The sequence below is a fragment of the Elaeis guineensis genome, chromosome 5, assembly GCF_000442705.2.
Source record: "Elaeis guineensis isolate ETL-2024a chromosome 5, EG11, whole genome shotgun sequence".
Taxonomy (NCBI): Eukaryota; Viridiplantae; Streptophyta; class Magnoliopsida; order Arecales; family Arecaceae; genus Elaeis; species Elaeis guineensis.
Window position 1 is genome coordinate 42,727,753 of NC_025997.2, and position 14,772 is coordinate 42,742,524.

Below are 14,772 nucleotides of genomic sequence, written 5' to 3' on the forward strand. Positions count from 1 at the left end.
GGCACTGGACTACCTAAATTTCTAATTCAGTGACGGAAGGCTGCTGGGTGTAGTCAAGTACTTGACTTGTCGGTGCATGTGTCAAGATGGGATTGACCACTCCAGTTTAGGAGCTGTGTACAGTCATGTTTTAATTTAGCAAAATCTTGGCGAGGGTAGTCTTTGTGAGGAGTCACAGGACTGTTTGAGTTGAGTATGATTTGGATGATCTAATCAGGGTTGACAGTTTAACCCTGAGTCATCCTAAACATAGAGGTCAAAAGGATGAATTATACAGTAACTATATTCACGTAGGTTTTGAGTGTTGTGATTGTGACTATTCGACCTATCTGGTCATCGGGTACCATTGCTAGATGGTCACTTCGATTAGTACAGGAATTGGTTTCTGTGCTACTGGCTTAGGTTCGAACCTGCGGGGTCACACACATTAGTGGTTCCTATCTAATCTGATGGCTGATGAAGAGTCCTAATGTTCGTGGACTATGAGTCCTATGTATCTGAGACTTTGTGATCGAGAATCAAGATTCTCTGATCACGAGTCCCACACATTTTGGGTACCGGGGTCAAGAGTCCCACTGGTTTGGGACTCTTCGATCAGGGTTACATATCGATGAATTCTGATGTCCGATTACCCATCGAATTTGGACTCAATATTTATGAGAGGTTTAATTAGTGATTTGATCACTAATTAACTCAATTTGATTGAGTTATTATTTTTGGATCAAGCCCAATTGAATTGGATTCAGTTGGGTTTGACCCGATTAGGTTAAGAGTTAACCTAATCGTCGAGATGGTTTGGTCCCTGATTTGATCAGGGGTTGGGCTTAATCAATTCTTGATTTGATTAGAATTTTATTGAGCCTAATTAAGCCTAATTAAGTTGGGTTTAAATTATTCTAATTGGGCCTAACTTATTTGGTTCAATTAAGTTGGTTTAAATAATGAAACCACCTTGATCCATTCTCCCTGTGCCACCTCACTTCCACTGCGCCCATTTGAATTCACAAGAAAAAAGTTTTCATGAATTTTTTCTCATGCAAAGCCCTCCTCACATCCTACTTTTATGTGCCAACTGAGTGGATAAGGATGATTGGTTGGCCATTCAAATTCAAAACAAAGTTTGAATTTGAATGAGCAACCAATCTTAGCGCCTTGACCTTATCCTCTGTTAGCACCCCATTTATTACGCGAGAAAATGTTTCTCATGAAATCACTCATGCACAAATTAAGCCACACCCTCCTCTTCTCATGCCCTTAGTGGATAGAGATAAATTGATTTTCATTTGAATTCAAAATTTGATTTGAATTCAAATGTGCAATTACTCATCTTTATCCTCTCACGTGGATAAGACGTTTGACGTTGTTTTAAAAGGAGAAGAAGAGTGGGGCGTGTGAGAAAAAGAAAAAGAAAAATTTTGGAGAGAAAATCTGGGCGTGAGGAATCCTTGTGTGCAAGGTGAAGGTCTATATCCTTTCGAGAGAAAAAGAAAGAAAAGAAAGAAAAAGTGTGCGCAGGGTTTCAGTGAGTTCTTTAGGATTTCAGCCTGGAGTTCGAGAAGTGATAAGTTGAGCTACGAGTGTCGTGAGCCCACCAAATTTCAGGAAGATCTTCAACATCCTCTCAAGCATGTCTACTGACGATTTGAAGCATCTAAAGAATCAACAGACATCGATCGAACGAGTTCGATCAGCACCGACCGTCGAAAGGGCTCTACAATGAGCTAGCACTCGTGAGGAGTCGATCAGATCGAGAGCTTCATGTGGATGATCTGCAGAGGCCAGACATACTGTGTGGCTACATTACGATGATCAGATTCTTTTGACGATGATCAAATTACGGTAATCTACTATTTGCACAAAGGTATTGTGTTCTGAACACATTACAGTAAAGTATTTTCTTTTCAAATTCGAATTTTAAATTTAAATGCATGCATGCTATATATCATATTTAGATCCTAGTGTAGGATAAATTATTATTAATTAATTAGATTAATTAATAATTTCTACTGTAAAATAGTAATTTTGAAAAAGTTTTAAAATTATCATTTTATCCCTGCACTGAATTTTCTCCACAAATGGTATCAGAGCAGGTTCTTAGGTATGATATATATATTTGCATGCATAGATTAAGTTGTAATCTAAAAAATTTAAATTTAAATTTTGAAATTTAAAATTTAAAATTTGAATTTTGAATGTTGTTCGAAATTCAAAATTCAAAATTTTAAAATTCAAAATTTGAAATTTAAATTTTGAAATTTGAAATTCAAAATTCAAAATTCAAAAATTTGAAATTCAAAATTTAAAATTTGAAATTTGAAATTTGGTTAAAATTTCAAATTTAAAATTCAAAATTTGAAATTCAAAATTTAAAATTCAAAATTTGAAATTTGAAATTTGTTTGAAATTTAAAATTCAAAATTTGAAATTTGAAATTTAAAATTTGAAATTTAAATTTTAAAATTGGTATATTTAGATATACTTGATCCAAGTAGCAAGTAATCGAATTAGGTTGGTTGCCATGGCCATCCAGTCATAGGAGAAAAGTAGGGTTTAAAGGCCCTCTCTTCCCATTCGATGGGGTCTCCTATGGCGGTAGGAGTGCCGATGTAATTATATCCCATGCAGATGAAGCAGCGAAAGAAATATTCATGATTTATTTTGATTGAGTTATTTTCTGTTATGTAATTAGCAATAGGATTGCTATTTATGAAATGTGCTGATATATTTGTGTAATAAGTCAACATATTTGGTGAACAGAAAATAAAACCTTTCAAATTTAAAAATTATTTTTGAAATGCCAAACCCTGACCCATCAGCCCAAATACTTAATTAAAAGAATTAAGTGTTGTTTAGTAGGTCTAGAATTGTGAATTAAGACCTAAGACAATTGCAAAAATTTATGGGTCAATGGGTTAGATGGATTAGGTCCATAATTGGGTTAGACCTAAGGTTAGCTTAAAGAAATAGACTAAATTAGAGTAATTGATCAAATCTAATCAAAAGTTGAATTAGATTAGGTCAAGGATACTCTAGACTCAACTCCAATAGTTGTAGTTGAATGGGTCCATGTCTTTAACTAGACCAAGATGGACTTAATTCATCACTACGCGGTGGAACCCTATTTACTAAGTTGATCAAATTAAAACTAATGAATCGGTTGGTGTCTAAGGTAAGTTTGACAGTTTGACCAGTGATTTTTAAGCGGGAGCTACTTGCAGTGATTCGATCTCTGACAAGTTAATGGCTTATCCCCACCACTGATCTCACTTACCTGACCAACCTGGTGAATTAAGTTTTGATTAGATCACTTGGTGATTAGGGCTCACCCATGTCATTAAGTAAATCAGTTTGACTGATTTAGGTGCTCCTAATGCCAGCTTTAAGTAAATCTTTTTTAATCTGACTTAGTGAAGTCAGTGGGAGGATTGAAATTGGCTGGATATTTTCTTCTCTTTGATTCTTTAATAAAATCCTCAAAAATTATTAGGTCCTAAAAATGATTAAGTTATATTGATAACTAAGTCATAGCCTCCCATTAAGTGAGTGATAATGAGTCCATTAGTTTAATAATCATTGGAGGCCCAAAGGCCTGGTGCTTATGGACTAATAAAATTATCATTCATAGTATGATAATTTGGTTTGAGTTTTTCTGATGGTGGTTAGGTTGGCCGACCAAAATCGGGCTTGATCATTTATTGGTCCAATTCACCAAATCAAATCATGTTAATGGTTGGACCTAACCAGATTTTTTCAGTGGAGGCCAAAGCCTACTGATTAGGTTCTGGGACAAAATTAATTACTAGAAGTTGTTTAGAGAAATAACTGGTTATGAACCAACCCATAGATGCACATGTGTTGACCAACCAAAGTTGAGCTTGTGTGTAGTCTGTGTGGATTCTAGTATCCACTAAGGAATTAAAGTAATTCCTCGAATTGGAGATTGAGGCTATCAATTCGTAAAAATACTGGGAGAAACTTTAGACTAAAGTCCAAGTCTTTAGTATTAATAATTTATGTACTAATATAGGTCTGGTTTTCTTTTATGCAGCTATGGCCACTACTCTGTCGCTCTGATCATTATTAGATAATGACAAGCTCATGGGACCTAATTTCGATAGCTGGTATCAAAAATTAAAAATCATCCTTGAGCATGAGCGGATCTTTTATGTAGTAACGGATCCGGCACCTGAGGCGCTAGCCCTGAACACTAGAGGGACGGTCTGAGATACTTACCAGAAGTGGCTCAACGACCGCACCAACGTCCGGTGCATAATGCTGGCGGCAATGAATGATGAGTTCAGTCGCAGGTTCGAGAACGCCCAGTCACAGGAGATGCTTCAAATGTTGAATGACTCATTTGGCATGCCTGACGATGTTGAAAGGCACAAAACTAGTTATGCCATTTTTAATGCTCGGATGAGGGATGGAGCCTCAGTCACTGATCATGTACTGTACATGATCGAAATGATTGAGTGCCTAAGTAAACTGGGTTTCCCCTGCACGAGCAGCTCGGTAAGGATGCGATCCTTAATTCTCTGCCCAAGTCCTTCTTTCCCTTCCTTACTCATTTTCAAATGACAAAGCCTGCAGTGAACTACCACGGCTTGTTGGGGTTGTTGCAGAACTTTTAGAAGGATCACCAGCTCCATAAGGAGTCGGTGAATGTTGTGGGAGGGTCTTCTTTTGGTCGTCGATCCTTTAAGAAAGGGAAGAAGAACAAGAAGAAGAAGAATAAGAAGGTGCAGCTGCATGTTGGGACGTCTGCATAGGGTCAGACCAAGAAGTGCAAGCCCGACTAAAGCAAGGCGGAGTACCTTTTTTGCAAGAAGCAGGGGCACTGGAAGAGGAACTGTCCTCTATACATTGCCTCACTGGATCCGAACAGGCCAAAGAAGCAAGATACTTATATGATAACACCTTGCAACTTTTTCATTTGTGATACTACTACCTGGGTATTGGATACCAGAAGCCCTTATCATATTTGCAATTCGATGCAGGGTCTGCAGGTCAGTAAAAGATTTGATGAAGGTGAGAGGTTCCTGAATGTTGGAGATGGAAGCAAAGTTCCAGTTCTAGCATTAGGAATCATGAACCTTGTAATCAATTCTCGAAATATAATTCTGAGTGAATATCACTATTGTCCAAGCTTTTTATTAAATATTATTTCTGTAGGCCTTTTGGCCATGAAAGGTTATCAATTTTTAATAAAAGAAAATATTTACAATATCATTTTGAATGGTGTTACAATGTATATTGGACAACTTTATAATGAAATTTACTTTCTATCACAACCTGTTAATGTCGTTCAAACCTCCGGTAAACACCCTAGAATAGATAATGTGTCAAAAGTCTACCTTTGGCACTATAGGTTAGGTCATATCAATAAGAATAGGATAAACGGTTGGCTCAAGAAGAAATTCTTGAAGTAGGTGATTGTGAATCACTTCCAACCTGTGAGTCCTATCTTCTTGGTAAAATGACCAAGTCATCTTTTATTGGAAAAGGTGATCGAGCCAGTGAACTCTTGGGTCTGGTACATTCTGATGTATGTGGACCCATGAGCACAAGTGCAAGAGGTGGATATTTCTACTTCATATCCTTCACAGATGACCTATCGAGGTATGAGTATGTCTATTTAATGAAGCATAAGTCGGAGTCGTTTGAAATGTTCAAACTATTCTGAAATGAGGTAGAAAAATAAACTGAAAAGTGTATTAAAACTCTTCGATCTGATCGAGGAGGTGAATACCTTTCCAATGAGTTTCTGAAATATCTTGGAGAGAATGGGATTCTCTCTCAATGGACTCCTCCTGGAACACCACAGCATAATGGTGTATCTGAAAGGAGGAATCGGACCTTGTTGGACATGATTCGATCCATGATGGGGTTTGCTGGTCTGCCGATCTCCCTCTAGGGATATGCGCTCGAATCAGCTTGTTACCTTCTAAATAGAGTTTTGAGTAAGTCTGTAACCAAAATGCCATATGAGATATGGATAGGACGTAAACCAGTACCCTCGCACCTTAGGATTTGGGGGTGTCCGGCTTATATTAAACGTTTAATTACGGACAAGCTAGGATCTAGGTTTGACAAGTATAATTTTATAGGATATCCAAAAGAGACCAAAGGGTATTATTTCTACCTGGCTGATGAGCAAAAGGTGTTTGCAGTCTTAAGGCAATCTTTTTGGAAAAAGAGTTCCTTGGTGAAGGGACTGTTGCCTCTAAGGTCGAACTTGACGAAGTTCGACAGGTGGAAAAACTGACACAAGTTGCTGAACCTGAATCAGATTTGATTAGATCAGATCCGGAGCCCATTGTTCAAGCACCCTTAAGGCGATCTGGTAGAGTACCACGTCAACCGGACAGATACTATGATTTCTTAGTCCGGGATGACGATCTTATAAAACTTGATGAAAACGATGAGGATCCGATCACCTACATGGATGCAATACAGAGACCCGACTCTGAGAAATAGCTAGAGGCCATGAAATCCAAAATGGAGTCCATGAGGGTCAACGATGTGTGGACATTGGTTGACCCACCCGAAGGAGTAAAATCCATAGGGTGTAAGTGGGTCTTCAAGAGGAAGAGGGGCACAGACGGAAAGGTGGAAACCTATAAAGCCCGTCTGGTTGCCAAGGGATATCGTCAACGTTATGGTATAGACTATGACGAGATATTTTCTCCTGTGGCAATGCTCAAATCCATTCGGATTATGCTTGCAATAGCTACCCATCTGGACTATGAAATCTGGCAGATGGATGTGAAGACAGCTTTCCTAAACAGAGAGCTGGATGAAGAGGTGTATATGATATAACCTGAAGGAGTCACATCCCCTGATGAGTCTAAGGTGAGCAGACTACAGAGGTCTATTTATGGACTTAAACAGGCATCCCGAAGTTGGAACATACATTTTGATAGGACGATCAAGACGTATGGCTTCGTTAAGAACGGAGAAGAGCCCTGCATTTATAAGTGGGCTAATGGTCCAGTAGTGGTATTTCTTATATTGTATGTGGATGATATTCTCTTAATCGGGAATGATGTCCCTGCATTACAGGGAATAAAGATTTGGCTATCGTCACAGTTCTCCATGAAGGATTTGGGAGAAGCTTCCTACATCCTAGGAATGAGGATTTATAGGGATAGATCTAAAAGGTTGCTTGGTTTATCCCAGTCTACGTACATACATACTATGCTGAAGAGGTTCAGCATGGAGAATTCCAAGAAAGGCTATCTACCGATAGGCCATGGAATTTCTCTCTCGAAGAGGGATTGTCCGACAACACCTCAAGAGAGAAAGCATATGGGTAGGATTTCATATGCTTCGGCAGTGGGACATATCATGTACGCCATGACATGTACACGACTAGATGTGGCATACTCACCAGGGGTAGTGAGTAGATACCAATCTGATCCAGGGGAGAATCATTGGAAGGTTGTTAAAACCATCCTGAAGTATTTAAGAAATACTAAGGACCAGTGGCTTGTTTATGGTGAATCGGACTTGAGACTTATAGGATTTATAGACTCTAGTTTTCAGTCTGATCACGATGACAGCAAAAGTGTGTCAGGATTTATTTTTACCCTTAATGGTGGGGCTATCTGCTGGAAGAGTTCCAAGCAACACACAGTGGCTGATTCAGTTTGTGAGGGGGAGTATGTCGCTGTATTAGATGCTGCCAAAGAAGCGGTGTGGCTGAAGAAATTCATCATCGAGCTTGGAGTAGCACCCTCCCTTGTTGGCCCAGTTCTGCTCTACTGTGACAGCTCTGGAGCCATTGCTTAGGCGAAGGAACCCAAGGCACACCAGCGGACGAAGTATATTCTGTGCCGCTACCATCTCATCCAAAAAATTATGGATCGAGGTGACGTTGACCTTCTGAAGATCGACGAAAAGAAGAACCTGACCGACCCATTCACTAAAGTCATTGCGGTGAAGGAGTTCGACGACTACAAGTCGAAGATGGGTATTAGATACTGCACTGATTGGCTTTAGGCCAAGTGGGAGATTGTTGGGAATAGTGTCCCAAAGCCAATCGTCAGCCTGTTGACAGTTGTGCTCATTTTTGTATATGTACATGAATTATGAATTAATAAAAAATATTTTGGTATTTTTCATCACAAAATGTTTCATCTTCTAATGAACTCCTATATTGTCGTGAAGTCCTTAGGACTATTTAGACTCGACGAAGGAGGATTTGTCGTTTAGTCCTTAAATCTGTTCGCGACCAAATGATACATTGTTACCAAGGACGACAACGTTTATCAAGCATAGATCGTTGTGTGCCATATAGGTTGGTTGTCCTCTTAACCAATGAGTGTGGAGACACTGGTATGGCATACAGGTGAGATGTAAGGGTACTTCTGCACTGAACGTGACTGACTCCGGAGCTATTTCTGCTGTCAAGATTTGCTCCGATGGAATATGGATATAAATATCCCTCCGACCTGAGACCGCCACGGTGACTTGCAAGCAACTCGCTGCACTTAGGCATTGGACTACCTGAATTTCTAATTCAGTGACGGAAGGCTGCTGGGTGTAGTCAAGTACTTGACTTGTCGGTGCGTGTGTCAAGATGGGATTGACCACTCTAGTTTAGGAGCTGTGTACAGTCGTATTTTAATTTAGCAAAACCTTAGCCAGAGTAGTCTTTGTGAGGAGTCACAGGACTGTTTGAGTTGAGCATGATTTGAATGATCTAATCAGGATTGATAGTTTAACCCTGAGTCGTCCTAAACATAGAGGTCAAAAAGATGAATTATACAGTAACCATATTCACGTAGGTTTTGAGTATTGCGATTGTGACTATTCGACCTATCCGATCATCGGGTACCATTGCTAGATGGTCACTTCGATTAGTACAGGAATTGGTTCCTGTGCTACCGGCTTAGGTTTGAACCTGCGGGGTCACACACATTAGAGGTTCCTATCTGATCTGATGGCTGATGAAGAGTCCTAATGCTCGTGGACTATGAGTCCTATGCCTCTGGGACTCTGTGATCGAGAATCAAGATTCTCTGATCATGAGTCCCATATATTTTGGGTACCAGGGTCAAGAGTCCCACTAGTTTAGAACTCTTCGATCAGGGTTACATATCGATGAATTCTGATGCCCGATTACCCATCGGATTTGGACTCAATATTTATGAGAGGTTTAATTAGTGATTTGATCACTAATTAACTCAATTTGATTGAGTAATTATTTTTGGATCAAGTCCAATTGAATTGGATTCTATTGGGTTTGACCCGGTTAGGTTAAGAGTTGACCTAATCGTCGGGATGGTTTGGTCCTTGATTTGATCAGGGGTTGGACTTAATCAATTTCTAATTTGATTAAGATTTTATTGAGCCTAATTAAGCCTAATTAAGTTGGATTTAAATTAGTCTAATTGGGCCTAACTTATTTGGTTCAATTCGGTTGGTTTAAATAATGAAACCACCTTGACCCATTCTCCCTGCGCCACCTCACTTCCACTGCGCCCATTTGAATTCACGAGAAGGAAGTTCTCATGAATTTTTTCTCACGCAAAGCCCTCCTCACGCCCTACTTTTATGCACCAACTGAGTGGATAAGGATGATTGGTAGGCCATTCAAATTCAAAATAAAATTTGAATTTGAATTAGCAACCAATCTTAGCGCCTTGACCTTATCCTCTTTTAGCGCCCCATTTATTACACGAGAAAATATTTCTCATGAAATCACTCATGCATAAATTAAGCCACACCCTCCTCTTCTCATGCCCTTAGTGGATAGGGATAAATTGATTTTCATTTGAATTCAAAATTTGATTTGAATTCAAATGTGCAATTACTCATCTTTATCCTCTCACGTGGATAAGACGTTTAACGTTGTTTTAAAAGGAGGAGAAGAGCGGGGCATGTGAGAAAAAGAAAAAGAAAAATTTTGGAGAGAAAATCTGGGCGTGAGAAATCCTTGTGTGCAAGGTGAAGGTCTATATCCTTCCGAGAGAAAAAGAAAGAAAAGAAAGAAAAAGTGTGCGCAGGGTTTCAGTGAGTTCTTCAGGGTTTCAGCTTGGAGTTTGGGAAGTGAGAAGGTGAGCTACGAGTGTCGTGAGCACACCAAATTTCAGGAAGATCTTCAACATCCTCTCAAGCACGTCTGCTGATGATCCGAAGCATCTAAAGAATCGATAAACATCGATCGAAGGAGTTCGATCAGCATCGACTGTCGAAAGGGCTCTACAATGAGCTAGCACTCGTGAGGAGTCGATCAGATCGAGAGCTTCATATCGACGATCCACAGAGGCCAGACATGCTGTGTGGCTACATCGCGATGATTAGATTCTTCCGACGGTGATCAGATTGCGACGATCTACTATCCGCACAAAGGTATTGTGTTCTGAACACATTACAGTAATGTATTTACTGTTCAAATTCGAATTTCAAATTTAAATGCATGCATGCTATATATCATATTTAGATCCTAGTGTAGGGTAAATTTTTATTAATTAATTAGATTAATTAATAATTTCTGCTGTAAAATAGTGATTTTGAAAAGTTTTAAAATTATCATTTTACTCCTGCACTGAATTTTTCCCAACATGAGGAACTCTTGTGCACAAGTGGGAAGTCTAAAACTTTCGAGAGAAAAAGAAAGAAAAGAAAGAAAATTGGGTGCAAGGTTTTCAGTGTGTTTCCTAGGGATTCAGCCTGGGGTTCGGAAAGTGAGTTAGTGAGCTCATCAAATTTAAGGGAGAGCATCTTTTACCTCTCAAGCATATTTGCTGACGATCCGGAGCATCCGTGAAATCGACAAACATCGATCGAAGGAGTTCGATCAGCATAGACCGTCAAAAGGACTCTACAACGAGCTAGTACTCGTGAGGAGCCGATCAAATTGAAAGCCTCATGTGGATGATCCGTAGAGACCAGACGTGCTGTGTGGCTGCGTTGCGATGATCAAAGCCTTCCGACGGTGATCAGATTGCGGTGATCGACTACCTGCACAAAGGTATTGTGTTCTGAACGTAGAACAGTAAATTATTTACTGTTCAAATTTTGAATTTAAAATTTAAATCCATGCATGCTGTATATCATATTTAGATCCTAGTGTAGGGTAAACGCATGTTAATTAATTAGATTAATTAATTATTTTCATCGTAAAATAGTGATTTTGAAAAAGTTTTAAAATTATCATTTTACCCCTGCACTGAATTTTGCTTCAAATGGTATCAGAGTAGGTTCTAAGATATGATATATGAATTTGCATGCGTAGATTAAGTTGTAATCTAAAAGTTTAAATTTGAAATTTAAAATTTAAAATTTAAAATTTGAATTTTGAAAGTTGTTCGAAATTCAAAAATTTAAACATTTGAAATTCAAAATTTGAAATTTGAATTTTGAAATTTGAAATTCAAAATTTAAAATTTAAAAATTTAAAATTTAAAATTTAAAATTTGGTTGAAATTTCAAATTTAAAATTCAAAATTTAAAATTCAAAATTTAAAATTCAAAATTTTAAAATTTGAAATTTGTTTGAAATTTGAAATTCAAAATTTTAAAATTTAAAACTTGAAATTTAAATTTTAAAATTGGTATATTTAGATATACATGATCCAAGTAGCAAGTAATCGAATTGGGTTGGTTGCCATGGCCATCCGGTCATAGGAAAAAAGTAGGGTTTAAAGGCCCTCTCCTCCCATTCGATGGGATCTCCTATGGCGGTAGGGGTGCCGCTGCAATTATATCCCATGCAGATGAAGCAGCGAAAGAACTTAATTGTAAAGGTTCAATTATAAAATTTATCATGAATGTGTTAGATTAGATCTAAAAGAATATTCATGATTTATTTTTATTGAGTTATTTTCTGTTATGTAATTAGCAATAGGATTGCTATTTATGAAATATGCTGATCTATTTGTGAAATGAGTCAACATGTTTGGTGAATAGAAAATAAAACCTTTCAAATTTGAAAATTATTTTCAAAAAGTCAAACCCTGATTCATCAGCCCAAATACTTAATTAAAAGAATTAAGTGTTGTCAAGTTGGTCTAGAATTATGAATTAAGACCTAAGACAATTGCATAAACTTGTGGGTCAATGGGTTAGATGGATTAGATCCATAATTGGATTAGACCTAAGGTTAGCTTAAAGAAATGGACTAAATTAGAGTAATTAGTCAAATCTAATCAAAAGCTGAATTAGATTAGGTCAAGGACACTCTAGACTCAACTCCAATAGTTGTAGTTGAATGGGTCCATGTCTTTAACTAGACCAAGATGGATTTAATTCATGGCTATGCGGTGAAACCCTATTTACTAAGTTGATCAAATTAAAACTAATGAACCGTTTGGTGTCTAAGGTAAGTTCGGTAGTTTGACCAGTGGTTCTTAAGTGGGAGCTACTCATATTGATTCGATCTCTGACGAGTTAATGGCTTATCCCCACCACTGATCTCACTTACCTGGCCAACCTGATGAGTTAGGTTTTGATTAGATCACTTGGTGATTAGGGCTCACCCATGTCATTAGGTAAATCAGTGTGACTGATTTAGGTGCTCCTAATACCGGCTTTAATTAAATCCTTTTAATCTGACTTGGTGAAGTCAGTGGGAGGATTGAAACTGGCTGGTTAATTTCTTCTCTTCTATCCTTTAATAAAATCCTCAAAATTATTAGATTTCTAAAATGATTAAGTTGTAGTGATAACTAAGTCATAGCCTCCCATTAAGTGAGTGATAATGATTCCATTAGTTTAATAATCATTGGAGACCCAAAGGCCTGGTGCTTATTGACTAATGGAATTATCATTCATAGTATGATAATTTGGTTTGAGTCTTTCTGATGGTGGTCAGGTTGGCCGGCCAAAGTCGGGCCTGATCATTTATTGGTCCGATTCACCAAATCAAGTCATGTTAATGGTTGGACCTAACCAGATCTTTTCAGTGGAGGTCAAAGCCTACTGATTAGGTTCTAGGGCAAAATTGATTTTTAGAAGTTGTTTAGAGAAACAACTGGTTATGAACTTACCCATAGATGCACATGGGTTGACCAACCAAAATTGGGCTCGTGTGTAGTCTATGTGGATTCTAGTACCCACTAAGGAATTAAAGTAATTCCTCGAATTGGAGGTTGAGGCTACCAGTTCATAAAAATATTGGGAGAAACTTTAGACTAAAGTCCAAGTCTTTAGTATTAATAATTTATGTACTAATAGAGGTCTGGTTTTCTTTTATGCAGCTATGGCCACTACCCTGTCACTCTGATCATTATTAGATAATGACAAGCTCATGAGACCAAATTTCGATAGCTCGTATCAAAAATTAAAAATCATCCTTGAGCATGACCGAATCCTTTATGTAGTAATGGATCCTGCACCCGAGGAGCCAGCCCCGAATGCGAGAGGGACGGTCCGAGATACTTATCAGAAGTGGCTCAACGACCGCACCACCATTCGGTGCATAATGCTGGCGGTAATGAATGATGAGTTCAGCCACAGGTTTGAGAACACCCAGCCACAAGAGATACTTTAAATATTGAGCAAATCCTTTGGCACGCCTGACGATGTTGAAAGGCATAAAACTAGTTGTGCCATTTTCAATGCTCGAATGAGGGATGGGGCCTCAGTCACCGATCATGTATTGTACATGATCGAAATGATTGAGCGCCTAAGTAAACTGGGCTTTCCCTTGCATGAGCAGCTCGCTAAGGATGCGATCCTTAATTCATTGCCCAAGTCCTTCCTCCCCTTCCTTACTTATTTTCGGATGATAAAGCCTGCTGTGAACTACCACGGCTTGTTGGGGTTGCTGTAGAACTTTGAGAAGGACCACCAGCTCCATAAGGAGTCGGTGAATGTTGTGGGAGGGTCTTCTTCTGATCGTCGACCCTTTAAGAAAGAAAAGAAGAACAAGAAGAAAAAGAACAAGAAGGTGCAGTCGCATGTTGGGACGTCTGCACAGGATCAGACCAAGAAGTGCAAGCCCGACCAGAGCCAGGCGGAGTGTTTTTTTTGCAAGAAGCAGGGGCACTGGAAGAGGAATTATCCTCTATACATTGCCTCCTTGGACCCAAACAGGTCGAAGAAGAAGCAAGGTAATTATATTATAACACCTTACAACTTTTTCATTTGTGATACTACTGCCTGGGTATTGGATACCGGAAGCCCTTATCATATTTGCAATTCGATGCAGGGTCTGCAGTTCAGTAGGAGATTTGATGACGGCGAGAGCTTCCTAAACGTTGGAGATGGAAGCAAAGTTCCAGTTCTAGCTTTAGGAATCATGAACCTTGTAATAAATTCTTGTAATGTAATTCTGAGTGAATGTCACTATTATCCAAGCTTTTTATTAAATATTATTTTTGTAGGCCTTTTGGCAATGTACGGTTATCAATTTTTAATAAAAGAAAATATTTGCAATATCATTTTGAATGGTGTTTCAATATTTGTTGGACAACTAAATAATGGAATTTACTTACTATCACAACCTGTTAATATGGTTCAAACCTCCGGTAAATGTCCTAGAATAGATAATGTGTCAGAAGTCTATCTTTGGCACTGTAGGCTAAGTCATATCAATAAGAACAGGATAAACAGGTTGGCTCAAGAAGGAATTCTTGAAGTTACTGATTGTGAATCACTTCCATCCTGTGAGTCCTATCTTCTTGGAAAAATGATCAAGTCACCTTTTACTGGAAAAGGTGAGCGAGCCAGTGAACTCTTGGGTCTGGTACATTCTGATGTATGTGGATTCATGAGCTCAAGTGCAAGAGGTGGATATTTCTACTTCATAACCTTCACAGATGA